The following is a 23,714-nucleotide window of genomic DNA, read 5'->3' on the forward strand; positions in this document are numbered from 1 at the left end:
GCCATGCCAGCAGCATGCCTAAATATCCAAGGCTGAGTGCTCAAAACAACAGGTAAACATTTGTAGTATTTCATCTGTTCCCCAAGCCACTTCCAGTAGTCCAAACAAATTGCCATGAGGACAGCAGCTAACTTCTTTCCACTGTCTTCCTTGCCAATGCTGCAATCTCTTCTTTGTGCCTATCCTGTCATATCATAGGCAAGATGTCAAAAGAAGCCAGGGGAAAACAGTGACCAAGAGCAGAGCATCGCTGACTAGACCTTGGAGTCAAACAGCATACAAGAACCTGGGAAAAGTGTGGCTAAGACCTATAACAATGTGCTCTTCCAACCTCTCTTCCACAGCTGCTTCTCAGATGCTGGAAACAAGGAACCAGAGATGGGAGACTGCACAAGCTCTTCAAAATAGAGTTGATCTACATACACAATAAATTTAGTCCTAAAAGAGAATTTAAATCTTTTCAAATAGCCTGAAGACTGAACAGACACAAAGATCAAGGTCCTGCATGTAACACAGTCTCAAATACTTAAGTCTGAAAGGATTCCTAATTCATGTTTAGTTATAAATGTTCTGAAAGATATTTGGCACTCAGGTTTGAGTATTTACTGTATTTAGCAGACAGCAAAGATTTATACTGCTTTTACATTTCCTTTTGATGATTTAATTTCTATATATATTTGTTAAGTAAATATGGTTCCTCTGAGCTAAAGCATAAATATTATCCCAACACCCCTATATATGGGTAAAGATGCATAGCTGGTTTTATGAAGGTCATATAGGAAATCTCTAAGAGCTAAGAATACAATCAAACTTCAGAAACAGTCTTTAAAATTCTACCAGTCTTAACTCTTATTTTGGACATCTCAACTGTTAGTCCTTAGTTTCTACAAGTCGTCGTGAGAATCTGACTTGAATATACATTATGCAATTCTTACTGCAAAGAGAAATAAGAACTAAAGTCTGCATGATCCTTGACAAAAGGTCAGTAACACTCTGGTTTACACAGCATTACATAGTGGGAAAATGGAAAAATATTTGTATTTTCAGAAGGGCTACAAAATAGATTTCACCTCAGTATAACCTCATAATCCAAAGTTCATTGCCTTGATCAGAAACAGACAAAACAAACTGGTGGAAAACGAGAGTTTAGGCAATACTCTGCCTTTTTTGATTTGTGGACCCTAAACATTTTACAATGAAGTGCAAGCACAGTGCTGCAAATTCAGGAAACTCACTTTCCTTGGTTACCTTTTGCAGCCAGTTAAAAGCAAGTACACTGGTTGCCTGAGGATCCATTACCACATTTAATCCTAAAAGTTCTCAGGAGCTTTTCAGTTAGACAACTATCTTTTCAGTCACTAGCACTCCCTTTTCATTTATAAAAAGGTCCTCTGAAAAGGCACTCATCTGTATTTTGCTACTCCCACATCACCCAGAACAAAGGCAAAAAACCATGACATTGCTTTTTAATCATTATATTTTTAAAAGCAGAAAGCATTCAGCTTCTGTGAAAACTTAAACAATCATATTTGAGCTTACGGACTTCCTGACATAAAACATTTATTACAGTAACGAAAGCTTGGCTTTCCTGGTCTATAACAGTCTCCCAAAAAGCTAATTCCCGCCCTGGAACTGTTTCCTGACCTCTAGAAAGGGTCAACTATGTATAACTGTAGTCAAAATATGCCCATGGCATTCCAAAGGTCCATGGTAAGCTCACTAAAAAGAATCCAGCAGGTTCAGTTCACATCTCAACTGATCTTTGTTTTTCATTATAAAATAGCCACTCCAGAAGAACTTAAGTAACTCTTAAGTAAATCTGTAAGTAACCCTGCCATAAGTAGCACACACAGATTCTTCAGCAATGAGTACACAGTTTTCAAAACAGGCTAGTCACCATCCTGCCAGCAATGCGTAAACCTCCAAGAGCAGGTTGTAATGTGTAAATAAAGAGTCCTGAGACCATAGAGGACTATTGCACCAGACACTACTTAATATCTCCCATCTGCAGCATAATATGCCTATATCTTGGAGTTTAGCATGTAAAAGACAAATAAAAGGCGAAGCCTATTATTTGAAACTATACTAAGTAATCAAGCTCATTAGGAAAGACTGTTCAAAATTTCAGCAAATTGTATTTTTTGGACAATTGAAGTATATTTCATTTACAGCTAACAGTTCAGTTAACAAGAAGCAGAAACATTCATCCACTTAATAATGATCTTTTCCTCTACTCAAGTATCCATGTCTTAATCACCATGAACTTGTCTGTATTCCTATCCAAAATGTCTTTCTCAGTAACATCACCTGATAATCACACATTTTATACGTAAATATCTTCTAACCGTAGAAAAAATCTGCAGATTCCAACTAGTTTTGCTGGCTAAGATCCACCCAACAAAGCATTAATGAGCAAGGAATGTGTCTAGTCACCACGTTTTCTTTGTTGGCTGTTTCTGCCCAGTTGTGGAGGAAGAGGAAGGAAACAATATGAGAAAAGTTCATGTTTTCTGCTAGACTGAATGAATCGCACTTCCAAAAATCAAGAAAATACATCTCTTGTATCATTCACATTTAAAGACTCGAAGACTGCTTTAGACTAGACTGTCTGCCTCAAAGCTTCTGGTCAAACAGAAGTAAACCAGCAAACACCCTCACTGTTTTTTTGTATGTGTGTTAGGAAGGCTACCAACAGCTGAAGAAATAAGCACTGTTTATCCTCAGGACAGAGGCGGTGATGAATAGAAGACAGGACATAAAAGCAGCTGAAAAGATTCCTTACAATGGCCACAGGAATAGAGAAGAGGAGCATCAGACAACACTTTTCCCAGTCCTGACAAATCTTGAGGGGCAGAAAGGACAAGACAATTCTCTCTACCACCAGAACAGAGATGGTAAGTTTTTACTTTATTCATCTATTAAATACAGAAATCCATCGAGAACAACCTTAGCATGGAATCCAGGATCTGCTCTCCAATTACTGAAGCTACAGCTGGACTTCCAATCTTATACTGCTCCTACAAAAAGATTCCCTCACCCTTTGTATTAAGCTCAGATTTACTCTCAACACTGAATACAACAAGCAGTATTTACTCCAAACCATTTCAACAAATTGTAAAAACAAATGTAAGTTGTCATTTCAGAGAGGAGTTGTGTTAGCCTCACTACACAGAACCAAACTTTCAGTGATTTCAAGTAGATTTAATTCAGTAGCAGGTTTAAGTAGGTTTTTTTCTTTTCTTCAAATGAAAAGCTTCGCTCAGGGCTGCTGTGCTTGCCACTCAACTAATTAGTCCTCTTGTTCAATATATTCTGTCCTTCAAGTGGAGGAGACAACATAATGAACTGCATACACTTTCACAAGATTACAGGGACAGAAAACCAAGGGACCAAGAAGATACTGTAACATCAAGCTCTTCATTGGGTATAAGCAAAAGATAAGTTCTCATTTTTAGCCTTAGAGAGGATATACTATTATTTGCTTGACAATAGTGGTTTAAATCTGAAAAGAAATGGAGTCTCTACTATATCAAAAATTGAAGGGACAGTTTGTGCCAAAGTTAGATTAAGGTTCAAAAGTAACACTCATGCCACTAGTAGCATGCAACCATCTTCACAGAGATATGCAAGCCCTACCCAAACAATCAAGTATTTCCTCCTTACTACAAGTATGGCAGTTCAGACTTAAGAGTGACTGCTGCCACGAGTGAGGATGGGAGCTATTATGTTCAAAGGTAGGTCTATCTGCATGAGAGAAAGTTCACAAAAATCAGACGCAGAGACAAGTGAAAAAGTTTCTTGAGAACTCACTGGAAGAAAGAAGTCAGGGAATATTCATGTCTCTTGATTCCTTCAAGAACCAGCTGCTTGACCATACTGTAACCTCAAAGTGGTCATTTAATTCTAAAATGAAGGCTAGAGACATGTTAGTTTCAGTTAGTGATTGCAGAGACACCACTTACAGAGACAAATTCGTTTTTACAATAAGAACTGGCAGCTGATGACTTACTTTCTCACTGGCTTTAAAAATTAGATCTTACAAACCTCTCTGCATCCTCTCATCAATACAATTTATTTCAACTCCATCAGCTTCTTCCCACATGGCACCATCTCCTTATGGGTTCAACAAGCCTCCCATAGTCTGAATTTCTCAATAGCAGTTAGAAATCATGGTTTGTCACTGTAGTATTTAACACCAATACACTTGCAACCCCTCCTACATGTTCAACATCCAAAAAGCAACTGATTTCTCAACTATTTCACTAATTTCTCATTTCTTCTCTATTTCTTCAAATAAATTGCCATTCTAATTCCTTGTCAGCTTTTGCTGATGTACTGTCTAGCTTCTTTGGGGTGATTACTTCGCCTTTCATTTATCTTTTAAGCACCAAGTTATTTAGCAGTAGAAAGCCACAGCAAACACCAGGTAACTTCTCTCACTGATCTGCAAAAACCTCCAATTGCTCCAATTTCTGTATTTTTAATTACAATGGTATACAAATACATCCGCAGTAGTGAGATATTAGCAAGCAAGTTCGGAACTAGAGATGCTTACAAGTCTCAAAAATGGAGGTATGACAGATACATTTCCTATTATAAACCAACAACTCATTTGAGTAAAATTTATCTGCGTACAACAGACTAGTGTACCTTTTCCATGATAACTTTCAGTTAATATATTACTGCAAGGCTGCATTATCACAATCCTGCCTCATCACTTACCCTGAGTCTTCTATTGGTCAGTCACTGATCCACATTCACACAAGCTGGAAGGAAAAAAACCCAACCATGCAATAGAGCTATAGACCAGTAAGTTCCTACCTTTACATAGCATTGTTTAAAGGTCTCCATAAAAAGTCAATTATACACATTTATCTGACAAACATTACTGACCTCAGACTTGAGAATAAACAATTATGCATCAATAAAGAAAAAACATTTCTCTAAACATAATTCCCAGAAGTCTGTAATATAAAGACACGGAGATAAAAGCTCAAGTTCAATTTTTTTTTAAAGTTTCTAGCCTTTACTATGCATTTGAAATCTCCCGTCTTCCCACTCTTCCTCGCTATAAAAATTTAAACCCTTTGTGTGTGTTTATCTGTATATCAGTACTTACAATACTCTTCCACGTAACAGCAATGAAAGAACATAAACTTTAGGAACATGCTGGAAAGTTTCTTGTAATCTGTTATTTCCTGCATGCTTTGCAAACCCTTCTGATAAATGTATTTTCTGTAATTCACTTGGGAAATACTTGGTTGAAATGGCATTGGAACAAAAATGTATGTTTTTACAACTGGCAATACAATTATGCAAGGAACTTAGCTAAAAAAACCCAAACATTTAAAGCATTTTCCTATAGAGAAAATGCAAGTAAGCCATATATAATGGAGTTCACATTTTCTCATGCTTGTAATGAATTTTAACATTGTCTTCACCTTATAGAAACTTAACAGAAAAGGTTTCTCAAGTAAGGAAAATATCTTTGATATTAGGATGATTTTCATATCACTACTCAAAACAGTTCACATAAAGTGAATTGCAGTTATTAATTCTAGTAACATGCAGCTATTAATTCTATATCTTTTTATATCCAAATGTAAACAGATGAACAATCAAACCAAATCTTATGTCAAGACAAAACCCACTTTGATTAGTCTAATAAAAATACTTGGAAGATTTTTATACTTTCAAGAAAGTTTCCTGGACTAAACCAGCTTATTTCCTGTCCGTAAAGCTGTAGTATACTCACATACACAGGCTAGAGGGGATGATTGTGATCACCCAGACTGACCCATGTAGCACTGGCCACCTACCCTTTGTTAAAAAAAGAACACAAAGGGGAATTCAAATCTACATAATGGTTACCCAGTCTTGTTTTAAAGACTGACACTAAGAGAAGCATCACTGCATCAGCTATCCCACACCGTAGTTATGCACACAGTAAATTTGCACGACTTTATATTGTAGCAGTCACTTAGACTCTGTTACATTTTCACAGGCTAGACCCTATCAGCTAAAAACTTGTATCAACAAATTCTGATTAAGTTGTTATTTGATAAATGTATCCTTTCAAGAAGTTAAAGGCAGCACCTGCATTCATTTTTAGGACTGAAAATATGTCTTTAACTCCTTTTCAGACTGATTGTGTGCTACCAACCCCTTCTGAATTCCAAAAGTAGCTGTAGCAGCATCAGCTGCAGAAGACATGTATTACTACCTCACCCATTAAGACTCCTCTGTTCTCATACCTAAGGCTTAGCTACTCAGAGCTTCACTAAATGCTAATGTTCACAGCTGGATTATCCAGTCACCTCCAACATTTCTTCATGTCACTGCTTCCAAGGAGGCCTTTCCCAGCCCATACTTGTCCTGAGCTATACTAATTTAAATGTGACCAAATATAAAGTCTGGTTTGCTTGAGTACAGTCTCTAAAAACAAAAACCTAAACCAGGTTGGTTAGTAAACCACAACTACTGAAAAAGCAGTTGTCACATTACCTCTCCCCAAGTAACCAAGAAGTTTCAAATTTATGTCATTTTGTTCAAAGACATCAAATTTCAGAAAGCAGGCTGAAAAAGGCACTATTTATGACTTTCAATTGACATTTTAAAAGCCAGGGATCAAACTAATACAATTCAGAAGCTTTTTTCTGCCTTGTTCCTATACTCAGAGCTTAAAAACATATGATTTGTGTTCCCACGTTTCCATTAAGCGTTTGGTGTTAGTGAAAGTTTACAGAATCCTGATAATGTCACACAATGATTTATACATTACTGTCAACTGATGAAGCAGAACAGGAAACTAGCAAAACACTGGCAGCATAAATTGAGCATTAGACAAATATAATTTTCCAGCCTCTTTCTCAAGCTTAGCATATTTTGCTACAACCTAGATTTAAGGATAGGTTACCGAGTAGCAGCTTGGTGCCGCAGAGAGGGGAAGGTCTGGATCCCTTCTCCTTTCTCACCTGGTTATGACACTCTCCACAGCTTACTGGACTTGTCACAGAGTTTCTCAAACTCCCCAACTCTTCCCTTTGGGAGAATGGCAGGGAAGAGGGGAAGCTGGGTATCTTCCCCCAGCTCAGATACATAGCTGAAAGGACACAGAGGCCTCAAATAAATATCAGAGCTTATTAAAAAAAGAATGTGTATGGAAACTCCCACTTCCACGGGTGGTAAACCATCATATTAAGCTCCATGAGCCACACCAAATCACTGAAGATAACTTTTTTGACTCATTCTGCTAGTAGCCACTTGTAGTTGTCAGATGACATGGTCATCTGCTCGCAATGAAGATAAGCCAAGTGCTAGAAGGTGCAGACAATAGCTCTCCACTGCCTAAGGCTATAGCTTTAGGGCAGCCTAAGCCTATTAAACTACTAACTACTCATATAGCATCATCTTCAGCCTGGCACCTCTTCACTGGACAAGTCAGTGCTTCAGCATGCTAAAGAAACAGAATAGCTTAGTTCATTTATCAAAGTAGTTTATGCCAGATTAAAGGGTGAAATGGCTCAGGAAAGGATCCAACAAGCATTGCAGCTGGCAGAAGAAAAAGGGATGCAAGTAGCACCGCAGAGTTAGTGACTTACATTTCTATCACCCTATAGCCTGAAATTCAGCTCTCACTATAATTCTAGTGGTGTCAGAAATTAAGAACGTTTGAAACTATTCCAGTAACTGAGGGTCCCAAAAGAGTCATAATTGGGAGGAACGATGATTACCAGAAAAAATTAGGATTATCTCAAGATGACTTGACATTTTCAGGTAGGGTTTTTTTTCCAGTCTAAACCTAAACATTTATTCTCCTGATGAAAGCTGAGAATCTTTCCTGTAAGTCTGGAAAAAGAACTTGAATTCCACAAATTCTGATTCACTTGTTCTAACGAGGGATACTTATTACGCTGGCTCGTCATATCTTATATGAATTGCAGCAAATATACTTTCTTATCGTAAACTCAGCAGAAGAGTAGTTGAAGTCTACTCTGTCATGCTTTCCACATAATGAAACAGTGAGGATTTAGTCAAATAACGGTTCTCTCAATTTCATTGCATCAGTAGCATGAGTCATGTGCGATGCCAGCTTAAGCATACTGCAGTAAATTGCACCCCAAGCCAAAACTCGGCTCCAGAGGACTTTAGCATGGTTACCGATGACATTAACTGCCTAGATGTCAGGACTGAAAAAACCTGCTATGCCATGTTTTTTAATGCAACTACACTGCTGACCAGGCACACACAAAAACCATTTTTTTCCCATGGTTACTATTCGATTTTGCATTGGCACAGTTTAAACTCCAACAGAAACAATGAATCTTCTAATGTTACACTGCCTCCGCTAAGTTTTCCAAATTTCTCCCACTTCATCACTGCTTTGGTACTCTGTTTTGAATCACAAATCTCCAGCTCCTGTTTTAGAGTGCTCCTTTGTTGAGACAATCACAATCATTCAGATCCAAGCAGCAAGAACTAACATAAAACCTGCTCATTAGGAAATATATCCTGAAAGTGAAAGAAAAGCATTCTAATATGCCTCTGTAGTTCAGGACTTTTGGAGACTGAAGATTTGATCATCTGCTCTAGAAACTCTATAGAACTTGTAATTAATGAGATATTCCAACAAGATGCTTGTGTATTTGAAGATATGGTAGCTTTAAATGGAATATCTTTATTCAATCTTAAATTTTTTATCCTTTGGGTATCAGAAGATGTCTTTGTCAATGCGCTGGATAAGTGAAATAGCAAACAAGGAAGATAATGCTTATTCTTAAAGCCAGCTGTGGAGAAGTGGGACATGAGAGGAGCACTGTACCAAGGGAGAAGGTTTAGAATGCCAGTAAAAAAATGCAAACAAACCCTTAGAATTACAACATACGCCAAGCTTTTTTCTTACCTTTGTGTGCCATTTATCCTGCACTGGGAACATTCCCCTCCGCCCCCCAGTCTTCTTGGCAGAAATGTGATGTTAGCGAACTCCAGATTTAAAAGTGTGAAAGAAGATTCACAGTTTACTGTTTTCAGTACTTTGCTTGGTGTTGATCTGTTTTCTCTGATGTTCAGTCTCATACTATTACCAGAACTTGTTTTGCCACAGCTCTCCGCTGCTTTTCCAGCTATGGAGACTGACACTTGCCATATATTGTCAGGCACTGAATTTTGAACACTAACTCCATTACATAAGAAATTCACCCTTCAGTTGATATGATTCAACATATAATTATGGCCCAAGAGTCATGAGCCTGAGATTCTTTCTTAGCCTATTCTTACACAAGTGACAAAGACAGGCCATTCTTAAAAAAAAGTTAATTTGCAATACCGATGTTTTGTCAATTACTAGTTTTCAGCAAACAGCACTCCAAAGTTAGAAAACAGCACACAATCTTATGTCCAAGGCTTTGAAACAGCAACCAAGAGAATTCCAAGAAAAACAGTTTCTTTCTTAAGTAACAAGCACAAAAAATTCACAAAAAACTAATTCATGTTATTCCACTTACCTGAAATAAAAGGAACTACAGAATAGACATAGCTAAGTCAGACCTGCTTTAACCACCCTTTGGTTAAGACTGTCTGAGAACCCATCCAACTAAAGCAAGCAACTGTACTGCAGGCTTATGTACATATTTACATCCCACCATAATAATACAAAATATTCCTTAGTCATCCATTAAGGTTGTTTTTTAAAAATCCCCAAATCTCACTCATTCCCTGCAGTTGCTGTGACATCTATCACATCCAGGGGACAAACCAGGTAACAGTTGCACCATCTGAGTAGCTAGTTACCCAGTGCAGTTTAACTTAACATCACAGGGGATTGTCCTATTCCACAAACCGCGCATCTGTTTCTCTTCAGCCAGAAGTGGTGTACAAAAACGCAGCAAGCTGTTCAGAGGGCTAAAGTGGAAGCCCAGCAATGCTCCTTCCTGACAGTAACATCCCCTGACCTGCTGCATAATCAGATAAGCATCAGGATAAAGAAAAGGAACATAACTGGCCTTTGAGCAACTGTTTACTGTATCAGCATGGATCCAGAGCAGCTAAGGTTGAGTACCCCCTCGATTTCATAGATCATACAGTTTTGTGTTATGGTTAAACATGGGCCTTACCACTTCCCCATCTTATTGCTCACGGTCTTCTTCACAACCGGTCACGCTCGCCGCCCTCACACATACACTAGCATTCATGCAAACTGTTTGTTTTTCAACTTGTCCAAGTCCTTGAACTAGTTTACCAGCTAGATAAAAAAGTTTTCATCTCATATGCTTCAAAACAGTTTGTCAAAACCAGACATGAATGCTAGCATCAGAGGACAACAGCAGTGAAGACTCACTGGCTCAAGCTCCTTTAGAATTGCACCACCAAGCAGAAAGCACAAGTCATATATACACCACCACTTAAAGTCCTAGTAAGTTCTATAGATGACAAATATTTTGAAGGGCAATTAATAAAGCTTTGTTGAGAGTTTCTTTTGGCTGCAAACAATCCCTCAGACACCACTGTATAAAGCTATGAATTTATCTTTTCATATTTGAACACAACAATAAAACAAAAGCAGACTTTCCCCTGGTAATTCACTAAATTGCCAAGAAATCCTGTGTTCTGCACTAGTTAACGGAAGGAAAAAAAAAGGAAAAAGCATTCAGAAATAAATTCCGTCAGTCTTAAGTCTCTTGATTTCAATTAATAACTGACATTTCCACTATCTTCATTCTCTTATGTGCTTCACACATGTTTATCACCAGTAACAAAACTTTACGCCACTCAGTCTTTTGACTAAACAACTCTTCCCATTTCCATGCTATAGCAATGTTTTGAACTACAGGCTAAGGGTGTCAGCTGCTCACCTCATTACTTATCCCAGCCACAATGCCCAAAAGACACATCCCAAAGTCTTAAGATTCTGTTTTACCTGGAGAAACAGCATGAGCAATCCAAGCCATAACAATGTCAGAAACAGTGAAGTATAAGATTTATTTTGTTATTCATCGTATGCCATGTAAGATGTATGGTCCAAAAGACTGAAATCAGTCAGCCAAAGTCTGCTATTGCCCTAGTTTCCTGCAAAGGACAGCAGGATCATTTGTTTCTATGATCAAAATTGTTAGTAAGCCTCTTTGAAGACAACTTTGCACAACTTCCATTTAACATATTTACTATTAAAAAGAATAATCTAGTCAGTAGCGTTCATAATGTCATTTCTGAAAGACAAGTTTTCTTCAAAGTGCATCAGCATTTGCGAGAGTAAGGTCAATTAACAGGGAAGATTTCCTAATAAATTTAGAACATGGAAGCATTCAGTTGTTCCACCACAATTGGTTTTGTTTCCCTGTAACACAGAATGAAGATTTCTCCCAGATAAACACAGCCATTCAAAACTAGCTCTAGCTGCAATTCACCAAAAGCTGTCCTTATCCAACTGTTATTAATTAGCCCTTCAGAAACAGAATGTCAGTCTCAGGTTTGTCCCTAATAGATAGGTATAAACAATGCCATTTATTGCTTCAATAAGAATTAACCTTCTGTGGGATTAACTTGCATACAAAAAGCTTTTACAGATACATCCCAACAATCCCATTATGGAAGAAATTATTACAAGACTAGTCTGTTTTAAATTGCTTACCATCTGACCTATCCCACTGGGAATAACACTGGCAGTGTATGTACAAGCCCAGATCCAGCTGTTTTGCCCTCAGAACTCAGTGACCAGCATCAGACTACACAGAGTAAGAACTAATGGCTGTCATCTCAGCTAAGGGCTGCGCTACTAACGCCACTGGAGCAGGAACAAGCCAGTTCTGTAGTCAGACAATACAACATGACCAGCACTGCAGATCTTGCCAGTGGAGGCTGAGCTACATTACTAATAAAAGTTTCAGTTACCCTTGCACTGTATATTTCAAATAGACACCAACTAGCCTTAGCAGCTTTCATGAACAAATCCACTGGGGAAAATAACAGTGGTTTCTGAAAACAAACTGTTCTTAGTAAATTCATACCTAGTGAATACTGAGTGTTGAAGTGTTTTGATTCACAACTCTTCATGTCTTAAAAAGAACTGAAGTTTAACAATTCCCATGAACACAAGAAATATTCCTCTTTCTAAGGGAAATCATGGAAGTGAAAAACAAAAAAGCTTAAGAGAATGCAGAAAGCAACCTAGTTTGGGGAGCTCTCCAAAGCCAATCAAATTATAGACAGAAAGACATTTTATTAGGGTACATGAGCAACTAGCAAAAAGAAAAAAAAAAAGACACCCGTTCTTCATTCACCTACTGTCCTTGAAATAGTACATGCACTTCCCTTGAGCTACCCTTCTCTCTCACAGATCATTATCAGAAGAGTATCCCCATTATTCTAAGTGCAGCCTCTTCACTTGTGCTCTAACATCTAACAGTTTCTCACAGCACATGCCACAACACTCAAAAAAACCAGCACAGCTCTGCACGCACTTCAGTAACCGTGAATGAGAGTACTTCAGTTTTTCAACCACAGCCTGGAGAGGGCAGGAGGTACAGTAAGAATTCAGAAACCTGTATCAGCTTGTGAAACATGCTCTAAATTTGCCTGTAACCTTTGTCCTAGTCAGTGGTAAGCTTGAGGAAAATCTCATCCAAGAACTGGCCCTAAAACAAATCCTATTTAATCAAAGAGAAACACTTACTATAAAAGGCTGAGCTTGCTTTGGCAGGTGAGGGGGTATACCTTGATAACTTGTCACACCTTGATACTAAGTGACCCTTTATTCAAATACATTGTGAACAGATACACTCACAAAGAAAGCTTACAAAGTTCATTTGAACACATTAGTTTACAGCTTTCTAAATTCCTGTGCTCTGATACCAAGAATAACTTTGTGATGCGGGTACAAAGCAAAAACACAGCTCACAGGCACTGCTTTCATTCAGAAGTCTAGGAGCAGCGAGGAAATCAGCACGTCTCCTCAGTTCTCTGCACAGTCCCTGACCATCGGACACAGAAAGCCTGGACTTGTTGAGGGAAGATGTCCTGCAAGAACAGAAGATGGAAGACAGTAAGAATCTCTCTCCGCTTGGTTGCTTTATTGCAAAGTACTAGAATTTGTTATAGTCATCTCCTAACAGTCAGGTACACACAGAAGAGTTGAACCCTATTCTCAGGTGCTAAAGAAACATCTGTGTAAGAAACATGATTCTTTTCTCCCTTCTCCAAGCCACAAAAGGTGAATCTGTGGTGTTACCCTCTGTGTACCACATCATGAACAACCAAAGGAAAAAAATATTCAATTTGCAATGAAGACAGAGAGGTCAGATCACACAATCTACACTTCTCCTATTTTGAAAACTGCTAGTATCCTATACAAAACCTAACTTAAGAATTTTAAGACTAATCAGAATACTCCATTTTTGCCACCATTTCTAAGGCTTGATCTCCTTACAATTAGTAATCTCAACTTCTGTATTGAGACATGCCAGGTTTCTAAGAACAGTAAAAAAAATTTAATCACTTTCCCTCAATTTCCTCTAAAGTGACTCTAAAGTTACAGTATTTGCCAGTGACTGGTATAGTTCTAGAAATGCGAGTATCTCATCCCTTCTAACAAGCATATAACGTTAAGTGTGTCAGAAAAAAAAATAAACCAGCATTTCCCTAATATCTTCAAATACCAGATCGTTAGTGTCCCTACACATGTGGCCTGGATTTAAAAAAAACCCCAACATGTCATGAAAATAAATTCTTTGTTTTCAACAGCTGATTATGTTTTAAGAATGATCACTTCAGACTAACAGACATAAACTTGCTAGAGCATGGTTCCCCCAAATTATTGTGCCCACATCTGTCACTACGTGGCCTTAGCCAAGCTTAGTCCACCTACACAAAAGAATTATGTTTTCAAAGATCTAACAAGACTTTACCTGCTGAAAAAGGCATTAACTGTAAACCAGTAAGAAAGTTTCCCCTACAGTGGCACTAGCACTGACATTACCCAGCTTCTATTTGCTTAGAACAGTCCTAACCAGATTTTGAAACTTAAATGTCCTAGAACAGTGGTCTCTAAAGCAGGTCACACATGCAAGACAATTCACTGAGGTGTGGGCAGAAAACATTTTTTGCCACATTAATAAATATTTTTTTAAAATAGTGTTTATTTCATTTTTATCTTATCCTAATTTCCATTTTTGAGTATGATTTATAATATATCAGTACAGTAATACCTGTACATAGTTGATAAGTCAATAAATATGCATATATTGGGGTGCATGCTAAAAAGGTTTTCTGACTGATAGGCACACACAGCCAAAAAAAAAAATGAGAGGTCACTTCTCTAGAAAGCAGAAGTTCCCTTTCTCTGTGAACAGAATTTTCCTTTTTTCCAGTGAGTAAAAAAAGAGTATTTACATTTGTCTTGCCTACCCTCAATTTTCCTAGATGCCACTAAATTCACAAGTTAGACCAATCTTACTCACTCACAAGATAGTTTTGGGGTTCTTGCCTTAGAATATCTCCAACAGCCAGCTCCACGTCTAGAAGCCCCTAGCTCCCTTCAAAGGGTCCAACACCACAACAACACTAAAGAGCTTTACTTTGCTCCAGGAAGCGAGGACCAGGCCGGTTTAACTCTAGTGCTGGTATTTCAGGGGACTCGAATGAATGGCGCCTCACAAGGCACGTGGCTCCAGTGTTTTCAATTCTAGGGTTGGGGCTTTTTTAGCAACCTCAACGATAAGAAACTGAAGTTCCTCAGGAACAGGCAATGAATGTGAAAACTTCTTACTGGCGACAAATGACCTGCTCGACCCTAAGTGGACATAATGAAAAAATAAACAGAACTAAGGAATCATTAAATATTATTCTCTCTTATCTCTTTGCAGAAACCGAGGGAAGGGATAAGGGTTATAAGGAAGAACACAGAAAGCCAAGTGCCTAGACCCTCACCCAGCTCTTCCCCCTCACCCAAGGCGAGCCCTGGTGCTTCCCCCCAGCCCCCCTCACCAGCGGGCCACAGCAAACAGGCAGCCCACCGGCAAGCGCGGGGCGGGCGGGAGGCCGGCAGCGAAGCCCGTCAGGCCTGGCCCCGGGAAGGCCGGCCCCGGGCCGCCAGCAGCGCCGCTGGGGGGCCGCTCCCCGCCTCACCACTGCCCACCGCGGCGGGAGAGGGGCGACTACCGACCCCCTTCCCCTGTCCCGGGCAAGGAAAGGAGAGGAGAAGGGCCCGAGGCCGCGGCCCTCCCTACTGACCTGCCGGAGGCGACTCTCCGCAGGGCCGGGGGTCTCCCGCCGGAGCCCGCTCCCCTCAGCCCGCGCAGTCGCCGTCGCCTCCTTCACGCGCACGGTCGCGTTACCGCCCCCCAGCCCACGCGAATCTCTCCGCCCCCGCCTCCCGCCCCCGGGCGTCCCTCTCGCCTTCCCCGAGAGAACACCTCAGGAGAAGCACCGGCCGGGCTGGGAAAGCACCCGCCGCCACCACCCGCCACCTCGCCCAGCAGCCCGGCGCGGGAATAGAAACAACACACCGGGACTACTTTCTCTACACAAGCGGAAGCGCACTAACTCGCTGCGCGCGCAGAAACACGGCAAAAAGATTTTAAAGGGCCGAGCGGAGCGCGCAGCACGCTGGGAGTGGTAGTCCGCGCACGCCGACCCCGCCCACCGCGCCCCCTCGCCTCTCCCCGGCCAATGGGCGGCCGCGCTGCACGTGATGGGCGGGCGGGGGGGCGTCTCCCCTCCGCTGGGGCGCGCGCGAAGGGCGGTGCGCGGGGGCGGGGCGGGGCCGGGCCGGGCCGGGCCGGCGGCGCCCGGAGTTAGTTGTTGCGCGCGGGCGCGGCGGTCGCAGCCCCGTCCCGGGAGTCGGTTCTTCTGCGGGGCCCGGCGGCTGCGGGGGCCGGCCGTTACCGAGCTTCCTCCGTACAGCTACCGCCGTCTTCTCCTCGCCGCCTGCCTACGGGAGGCGCCGCGCGGCCGGTGAGCCCCTGCCAGGTGAGGGGCCGGTCCGGGTCCAGGGGCGGCGGCGGGGGGGGGGGGCGGCCCCTCTCGCCGTGAGGGGAGGCCGGGGGGCGGCGGCGGCCCTGCGCCGGCAGCTCGTGTTTCCTCAGCGAGGCCCTGGGCGGGGGGAGCGAGGAGGGGCCCCGGCGCGCTTCGGCGGGGCACGGGGGGAGCGGCGGGCGCAACCGCTGCCTGCTCGCTTTTCCTGGGGGGGTCCCGCCGGCGCCCCCTGCCCCGGCCCCAGCGGGCGGCGCTGGCCCTTGCTGCGCCCGGAGGGTCCGCCTGGCGCCGGCAGCCGCCCCGGGGCCCCCGCGGGGCCGTGCGGCGCCCTCGCTCCCAGCCGCGGCGCTGGGCCCCCGGGTCGCCGCCGACAGCCCCCGGGGCCTGTGGCGGCGAAGGGGGATTCCTGCTGCCTACACCTCGGCTGGAAGTTTTGCGGCGCGATCCTGCGCTCCATATATCGTGTCTGAGCCTGCTCGGGAGCGCTGCGCGGCTTCGCAGCGGACACCTTCTAGGAATTTCACGATGATAAAGCCGCTGTAGGTGCCAGGTGGATGCTGTCCCTGTCGGGACTCTGTCCTTACTCTGTTATTACTGCGAATTCCTCACATAAAAGGCTTTACGTGTTAGTGTGTACGTGTGTAGCTACATTCCATCCTCCTTTCATGCTTTTGGTGCTTGACGGTTGTTTTGGAGTTTTAGGTGGGTCGGTCTGTTTGCCTGTTTTATTGCGGGTGAAGCTGAAACTAGACTGTAAAGGCTGGGATTTGCGTTGGGACAGCAAGTGAAACGATGTAATAAATACGTTGCAGTGGTTAGCTACTTATCAGGCAGCCGATATCTAACACGGAATGGCCAGGCTGCTCTTGGGTGAGCACAAGGAGAAGGAGGAGGGGTAGCGTTGCCTGGTGGATCTCTGACCTCGAATTTAGTAGGGGTCCTTTCTCGGAGAACATAATTTCTGTTTGCTTTAGGTCTTTGCTGTTTTATTTTGTAGAGCTTGGCTTTCATTCTTCCTTAATCACTTCATAAGGGGATCCAAAGTTTTTCTCCTTGCTAGTCACGGCTTGAAGGCTGTTCAATGTCTGCTAAAGCACTTCATTCTCAGATATTTGGGGCAAAAACAACACACAAGATATATGGGCAGGAAGGAAAGGACACACAGTTGTTTTAGGAGCCAAGACTTCATGGAATTCCAATAATTAAGTTCTATAGTTAGAAAGTTTACATAAACTTGTATAAAATTGCCAGCTGAGCAGCTACGTTTGTTACAAATTAGATACATTTAATTCTAAGTGACTTTTGTTTGACTTACAACCTCATCTACACAGTTTGATTCCAGTGGGGTAGCAGAGCAGGAAATACTTTCGGATGTTTTATTTGGTCGTTTTGACTAGTTAGAACTCTTAATCTAGTTTTACACTGGCTTAAAAGGTTTTGTCTGTAAAGTAGCTAAGATGATTTATCCAGATGAAACATCTTCCTGGCAGAGCTACTGCTCCAGTGTGTTTTCAGGAAAACCTCATTTTGTTCTCTGAAATGTAGAAGTATGCAAGAAGTGAATTACCAATTTTTCCATGAGTAACTTTCCATGGTTAATCTTATGTATTCATTTCGTGATGGATTTACCTTATTGTTAGGATATCTCACTTAGATAACTTAACTCACAGACTTCCTAAATTACTTTCTTGGCTCGTTCTGTTTGGCTGGAATGCCTGTTCCTCACCTGGACAGCAGTGGCAGGTAGGGTGTGATTCCCGAGCCTGGGCAGGAGGTACCAGCTGCAGAGCCGGGGGCCAGCAGGCTTTCCTGCCTCGCCTTTCTGCTAGTGGGCACTTGCACCCAGCTACACGCGCGTGGAAACAAGAAGCTGATGAGAGTGAGCTTCACTCATGGACACAACATTTGCATTTCTTTCTACTTTAGAACATACATTAGCCATGTAAATAAATATACAGTTATTTTGAAACAACAGCATTCCCTATGTATCGGTAAGTCTTATGGTTGCTTCAGAGAAAGAGAGAGTGAAGAGACAAAATACCATTTCAACTTCTTAGGTAATTTGTGTTTCTGACTCTTCAGCTCTTTAGAAAATCTACTTGCAAGCATATTTACCAAAATATGTATTCTTTTCTATTTACTTTTCAAATAAAGGAATTGGTTGGAATCAATCATTTAAGAAAAATAAAGGGGGGAATGGTTCCTAAATGTTTTTTTGCCTAAACAGGGTAGTAAAATATTAAGATAACTATTGTAAGTTATTGATGAGGGTCACAGACATTGGTAATCACTGAACCTTCTGTATTGTGCTAGGTGAAATATGTCCGTGAAAAGCTTACTATAAGTTAACAAGTTGTAACATGTTTTCTTTTCTGTACCTTGATCCTGAATTTACACTTGTATGTCTCTACTTCCCTTTTCCTTTTCCTGTTTAGTCTTTGCTCTTAGGTTTCCCTTCTTCCTAGAGCTGCCCTCTAGGGCATTAGGAATTAGACCCTCCTATCCCTGCTAGTTGCCCATGTTTTCTTTCCCCTTTTTTCTGAAGGGATCTGCAGCTTTACTCCTTGTCTCTGCTTTTCTTTTCCTAGCTGTTTTCTGATGAGATTGGATTTCAGGTGGCGTTAACTCAGTAGTCCTTTCTCTTTTTTTGTACGTATGGCTGTTAGCCCTTTTTTTCCCCAGCCCTTGAAAAGAGAGCCCCAAAGGTCTAAACTGGGGGTTGTGAGGTGCGGATCAGAGACGGGCTCTGTCTTCTGCCAGCTTCCACCCTGGTCCTGCTTCCTGTGCTGCAGCCACGCTGCTCCCTCCCATGTAGTCAGTGTGTCACAGCTGAGATGCGGCTGGGGGCACAACAGTGAGATGCAGGTGCCGTGGGTATAATGATGAGATAGTGCTGCACTTGTGAAGAGGACTGTGAACTTTGTGGAGTACGTGTGACATGACAAGGGATCGTAAAGAAAACACCTGACACGGGGAAACTGAAAATAAAACTTTATCTTTCTGCTATTAATATGTGATAACTCCAGATGCTTTTAACCTACTTAGAATATAAAAATCATAATCTGTAAAATGTGTTTCAGTTTATTAGTTGGAGCAGAGTTCAAAGAAATAATATCAAGTTATTTGCAAGCCATATGTAGCGTTTACTGGCTGTTAGTGGCAGCCAAAAATCACCAGTGAGGCAAAATCTGTGCTATAGGTATGTAGAGTAACATGGATTTTGGAGGAGGAGATGTGTGGCCCCTGTCCACAACCAAGGGAAAGAGGCTTCAGGTTCTCCATGCTAATACCCAAAAGGGTTGATGGAGCATGGTGCTGCGTTCTGTGATTGCGTTACCTGTGATAAGCTGGTACAGAGACCTTGTCTGTAGAGTTTTGATCGGTATTACCAGTTCTGCCACCCTTCTGTGCTCCCACACATGACCACTATTTAAGGACTAAGCATTGCACTGGGATTTACATTGGCCTAAGGCTGAAATACTTTCATTGTTTCATATGTAAGCGCACAATAATGTAGAATTCCCATTACCATACAGTTTTAAATTTAGAGTGGAAAAATACAGACTGCAAACTGGAATCAGACTTGCTAGTTGACTTTCACTGTTTTAAAGTAGAGTGAAGTGGAACGAGTAAACAGTATACACTGAGAGGAATACGAGAGCTTTAGTATTTCTGCAGTGTTGGTGACAAGGATAAATTACTTGGGTTTACTTCATAACAATTCTAATTAGTTATCCAATATTTGAACCGCAGTTTCAATAAGTTGTGGTTTAGTATTGTAGGCTCTGTGTTTCCTTTTGGGTTTTCCAAATCATAAGCAGAAATTATCAACCATGTGAGAAATTTTCAGTCTTCCTTTTTCCTAAGATAGATAAGTGGCTGAGTCACTAAAGCAATTTCTTTCCCCATATCTCCTTAAGTGGACTGAGTTGATTTGAGATTGCCTGACTGTTGAAAATGTGGATAGAGGAAAACTACGCAGTGGGTGTAGCTCTGAGGTCACTTTCTTTAGATTGATTTTCTAATAGAACCCCACCAGCTATTACAAAAGTTACCACGTTAACCCACTGAGTTATGAAACAGCTTTACCACAAATGTTTTTGGGTTTGTCTGTTCAGATGACACCAAGAACAACAGAATTTCAGAACCCCTCTGGAGCCTAGTTCACCATTTTGCTCCTCCTTGTAATCACATACTGCTGTGCAGCATGAGTACAAAATCAGTTTTAAGGTGTGCCACTTGGAGAAGTATTTTGTAATCAATCTGTAACTGTTTGGGGTTTTTTTTAAATCATTAATTTTGGGGAAAACTGTCACCCCGGCTAGTTTCCTTTTTGTGTGAGTATGTGGAAAAAATCTCCAAATAGTAGGTCCCTTATTAGGCTCACTACCCATAACTGCTGTGTATGGGCCTGGCCTTAACTGAGCTGCTTTTGTATGAATTATAGTAGCAGTAACACAAAAGATGACAATGATGTTTATTGAACATCTGCACTTTGATCACCAAATAGTTATGTTTATGTTTAAAAGATGTGTAAATATGGTGTGTAGAATGTACTTAAGAGCATTAATTTGTTGTCTGTACCTCAAAATGCCTTCAGAATTCATGGTTCTTCTTGCTTAGGAGTCGTCTTCTTAGCTGCTATCCTCTAGAGCAGAGGATGTTTAATTTCCCCATAAAATTAAATCCTCAACATGGGAAAAAATTATTTTATCCTTTTAAAGTGCAAAAAATTATAAATATTGCCTAGGAAAGACGTTTTAAAATCCTTCAGTTTGTAGGCTTTATCCCACATTTTACTTAAGAGTAATAGTTCAGTTAAAAAACCTTACATGCACTTAAACATAAATGCTGAAAAATGCTCAACAGTCTTAATGCAGTCACTGTTGACTGCAGGAGACATTCTTAGCGAAGTTTTTGAAATCACAGTAAACAAATGGATAAAAATCATGCCAGGCTAAACATTGTAGGCTTCTAGCAATAGTTGTTTTAGTAACATCTTGTCTGAGACACCAGTTCAGTGTGGTGCTAAAAAGTAAGATCGCTGACTTCATAAAGTTAGTGCTATTTCAGAAAACATTGCTACTAGCACATGATTTGCCAAATGCAACCTCATTGATGTTTAAGCACATTTGGATTATTATATTATTTGATAGAGGTGCTATAGGAAACTATTTAGTGATACAGTCACAGTTTGACCTTACATGTTTTTGTAAAACCATTAAATAAGTGCAGATCTCAATCCTAAAATGTTCTTTCTTGGATGCATGCCTGTATTTATACAGGCCTCTCTACAAAGCTCACCAGCGGAGGAAAACAGTATATAATACAAAAGATGTAAATTCTGCATGTGTATATTTACATCCAGTCTTCCAGCTCTGAGGCTCTTACTGTCAAAAAAACCTTCATAAGCATTTAAAGGACATTTAAATGTACGTTATAAACATGAACAAATATAGATATCCTTCTACATTGACTTCATGTATATTCCCTTTTACTATAAATTTCTGTACATATCACAGATGCTCTTGCTGTTGTCTCAGCTGCCAAATAGCCTCTTACTGAGTATCATTGTTTTGCTTTTATACTTGTTGGTGTCCTTTCTGTGGGTATTTTAATGCAGCAAGAGGAAGGAAGAGTAGTTTAAAAAGTATATCATCTCCCCCCAAATTGGCCAGTAAATTCAGAAACATGCATGTCTGAAGGTAATAGAGACACTTAAAAATCCTATAGCTCTTGAGCTGAAACTGTCCTTGGGTAACTATTAGTCTTCTAGCACCTTTTTTCCTCAGGCAAGTTTTGCCTTTCTCTCTACCTTGTATTAGCCTAATAGTCTTCTGCAGAGTAACCCCGAGCCTGTTTGGAACCCCGCTGAAATCACTGATTCTCTCTGTAAAGGCTCAGAATTACATCAATATTGCTTTAATAAACTTTGACATTTAATGCAAATATATACAAGCTCAGAGAGAATAAATATAGGAGTTTTCCATGGAGGAATAAGTTACATTGCGTAATTGTTTTTCATTTGCTCTAAGACTTGCTAATTGTCTTTCTAGATGGAGTAGTTTTGCTTAAAAACAGGTTGCACAATATTCTCTAGTCTCAGACTTTAAGTCAGTAACTATATGGTTAAGAAGTGTGACTCCTACTGTTTGGAATGATCTTTGGAGAAGACAGTTTATTTAATGACTTTTGTACTGTAAACTGTAGGCATTCTCGGTTTTTAGAAGCTGGGAGATAGCTCATAGTAAAGATGTAGAGAATGTGGGGCACATGAAAACTCTTCAGTATGATCAGTTCTATATGCTTTGATCGTGCAACCATTTGCAGTCTGTTGTAGTCATTGGAGCAACTCGCTGAACTTGGTGTTAAATATACATCCTAGGCATAAACATTGACTATTTTAGAGCTTTATACCTGTAAAACTGTATTTTCATACTGTGGCTTTTTTTTTTTTTTAAGTGGTTGTTTGAAGGGATGGAATATCAGATTATTAGCAAGGAAGTCTCAAACCTGCTCTGCTGCTAATGAAGCTGTCAGTAATGTATCTTTTGATCGTAACAACAAAATTTTGGAAGTATTATGGCAGGCCTTCTTAAAATGAGGCAGACTCCTATTTGGAGGTCACTATCTCTGGCTAGAAAAGATTGCTTGGAAAGTGCAGAAAAAGAAGGCATGTTACGACAAAGCTTGCTGAAGCTTGAAGTGCTCCTGTGCCTATGAATTTTGCCTAGTATTTCTTGTACAGTAAAGGCAGTATCCCTGTTAGAGAAAATGTCAGTACAAGCAGAGCTTAACATACATTGAATTTACCCTGTGATCTGTATTGGTTCTGGCTGCGGTATCGTAATTGTCATCTTGCTCGGTAAACCTGTTGGCAGGCAGGGTGCTGGGTCATGGTTCCTTACAAGTTAACCCACTTATCTTCTTAGAGTAGGAACGAATCTCTTCCAAAGGTGATTCTTTAAGGACAGTTGTTCAGAAAGTGGTACATCAGAAAGAATGTTGCACTCTGGTATATAAAGTACCTGTTTTTAGCAGTTCATAGATACTGTTAGTAACAGTTGCCATGAAAAACCTCCTGCGACAGCTTTGCAGGTTTAAGGTGAGATTGCAAAGCGGTTAGACCAAGATTCCTCAGCTGAATTGGAGATTTAGTCATGGTGAGTTCTCCTGTGTTCTGTGTAATTATCTCTGTTTTTCTGCTTGTTGGAATGTGAGAAGTGTTTGATTGTTTTGCTTGTTTGTGCAGTTGCTTTCAAAGAGAGGAGCTGAATCGGGTTCCTTTCTGATTGGTATTGCCACTCAGCATCAGCATGGTATTCAGTAAATACATTATTCAAATACAATATTGCAAATCATACTAGATTGTATAATATTGTAAATAGTAAGAAGTGGTGCATTTAAAAAAAAAAAAAAAAAGCCTGGTTCTCAAACTCCCCCCCCACCCCCCTTTTTTTTTTACTAGCCTGAAATTTTAATTTGTAGTGCATAACAGTGATAACATTGCAGGCTTTTTTCCTACTCTGTCCTATGCAGATTGACTTTATTGCTTATGGTTGTACATTATCTTTGTTTATCAGTGTAAATCAACAGAGCTATTCCTGAACAATGGAGATAGCAATGGACAGACCTTTTGAAGCCAAATTGGCAGACTGAGAAACAGTGTTGTATAGAAACATGTTGAAAAAGATAACCAGCACGGGTTATCAGGGGGTTCTGCTCAACCCCCTACAGAGGAGATTATG

At 40.9% G+C, this 23,714-nt stretch overlaps 2 protein-coding genes across 14 annotated transcripts in view; one reads left to right on the forward strand and one right to left on the reverse strand.

Moving 5' to 3' along the window:
• The window catches only part of HMG20A (high mobility group 20A), a 183,782-nt gene extending 168,311 nt beyond the window's left edge, over positions 1–15,471 (reverse strand). For 3 of the 9 annotated variants that reach the window (XR_012624803.1, XM_074837049.1, XM_074837052.1), the window contains exons 1-2: positions 15,223–15,352; positions 12,893–13,011 (exon numbers count right to left, since the gene is read on the reverse strand). The gene's annotated coding sequence lies outside the window, so the exon portion shown is untranslated. Of the gene's footprint in view, positions 1–12,892; positions 13,012–14,454; positions 14,474–15,218; positions 15,354–15,404 lie in introns of those variants that run through there. The other 6 variants (XR_012624804.1, XM_074837059.1, XM_074837050.1 and 3 more) reach the window with 5 other exon arrangements.
• A 304-nt stretch (positions 15,472–15,775) lies between these two features.
• The window catches only part of PEAK1 (pseudopodium enriched atypical kinase 1), a 123,287-nt gene continuing 115,348 nt past the window's right edge, over positions 15,776–23,714 (forward strand). For 4 of the 5 annotated variants that reach the window (XR_012624939.1, XM_074838083.1, XM_074838082.1 and 1 more), the window contains exon 1: positions 15,776–15,960. The gene's annotated coding sequence lies outside the window, so the exon portion shown is untranslated. The remainder of the gene's footprint in view (positions 15,961–23,714) is intronic. The other variant, XM_074838084.1, reaches the window with a different exon arrangement.

The sequence above is a fragment of the Strix aluco genome, chromosome 12 (genome assembly GCF_031877795.1).
Source record: "Strix aluco isolate bStrAlu1 chromosome 12, bStrAlu1.hap1, whole genome shotgun sequence".
NCBI lineage: Eukaryota > Metazoa > Chordata > Aves > Strigiformes > Strigidae > Strix > Strix aluco.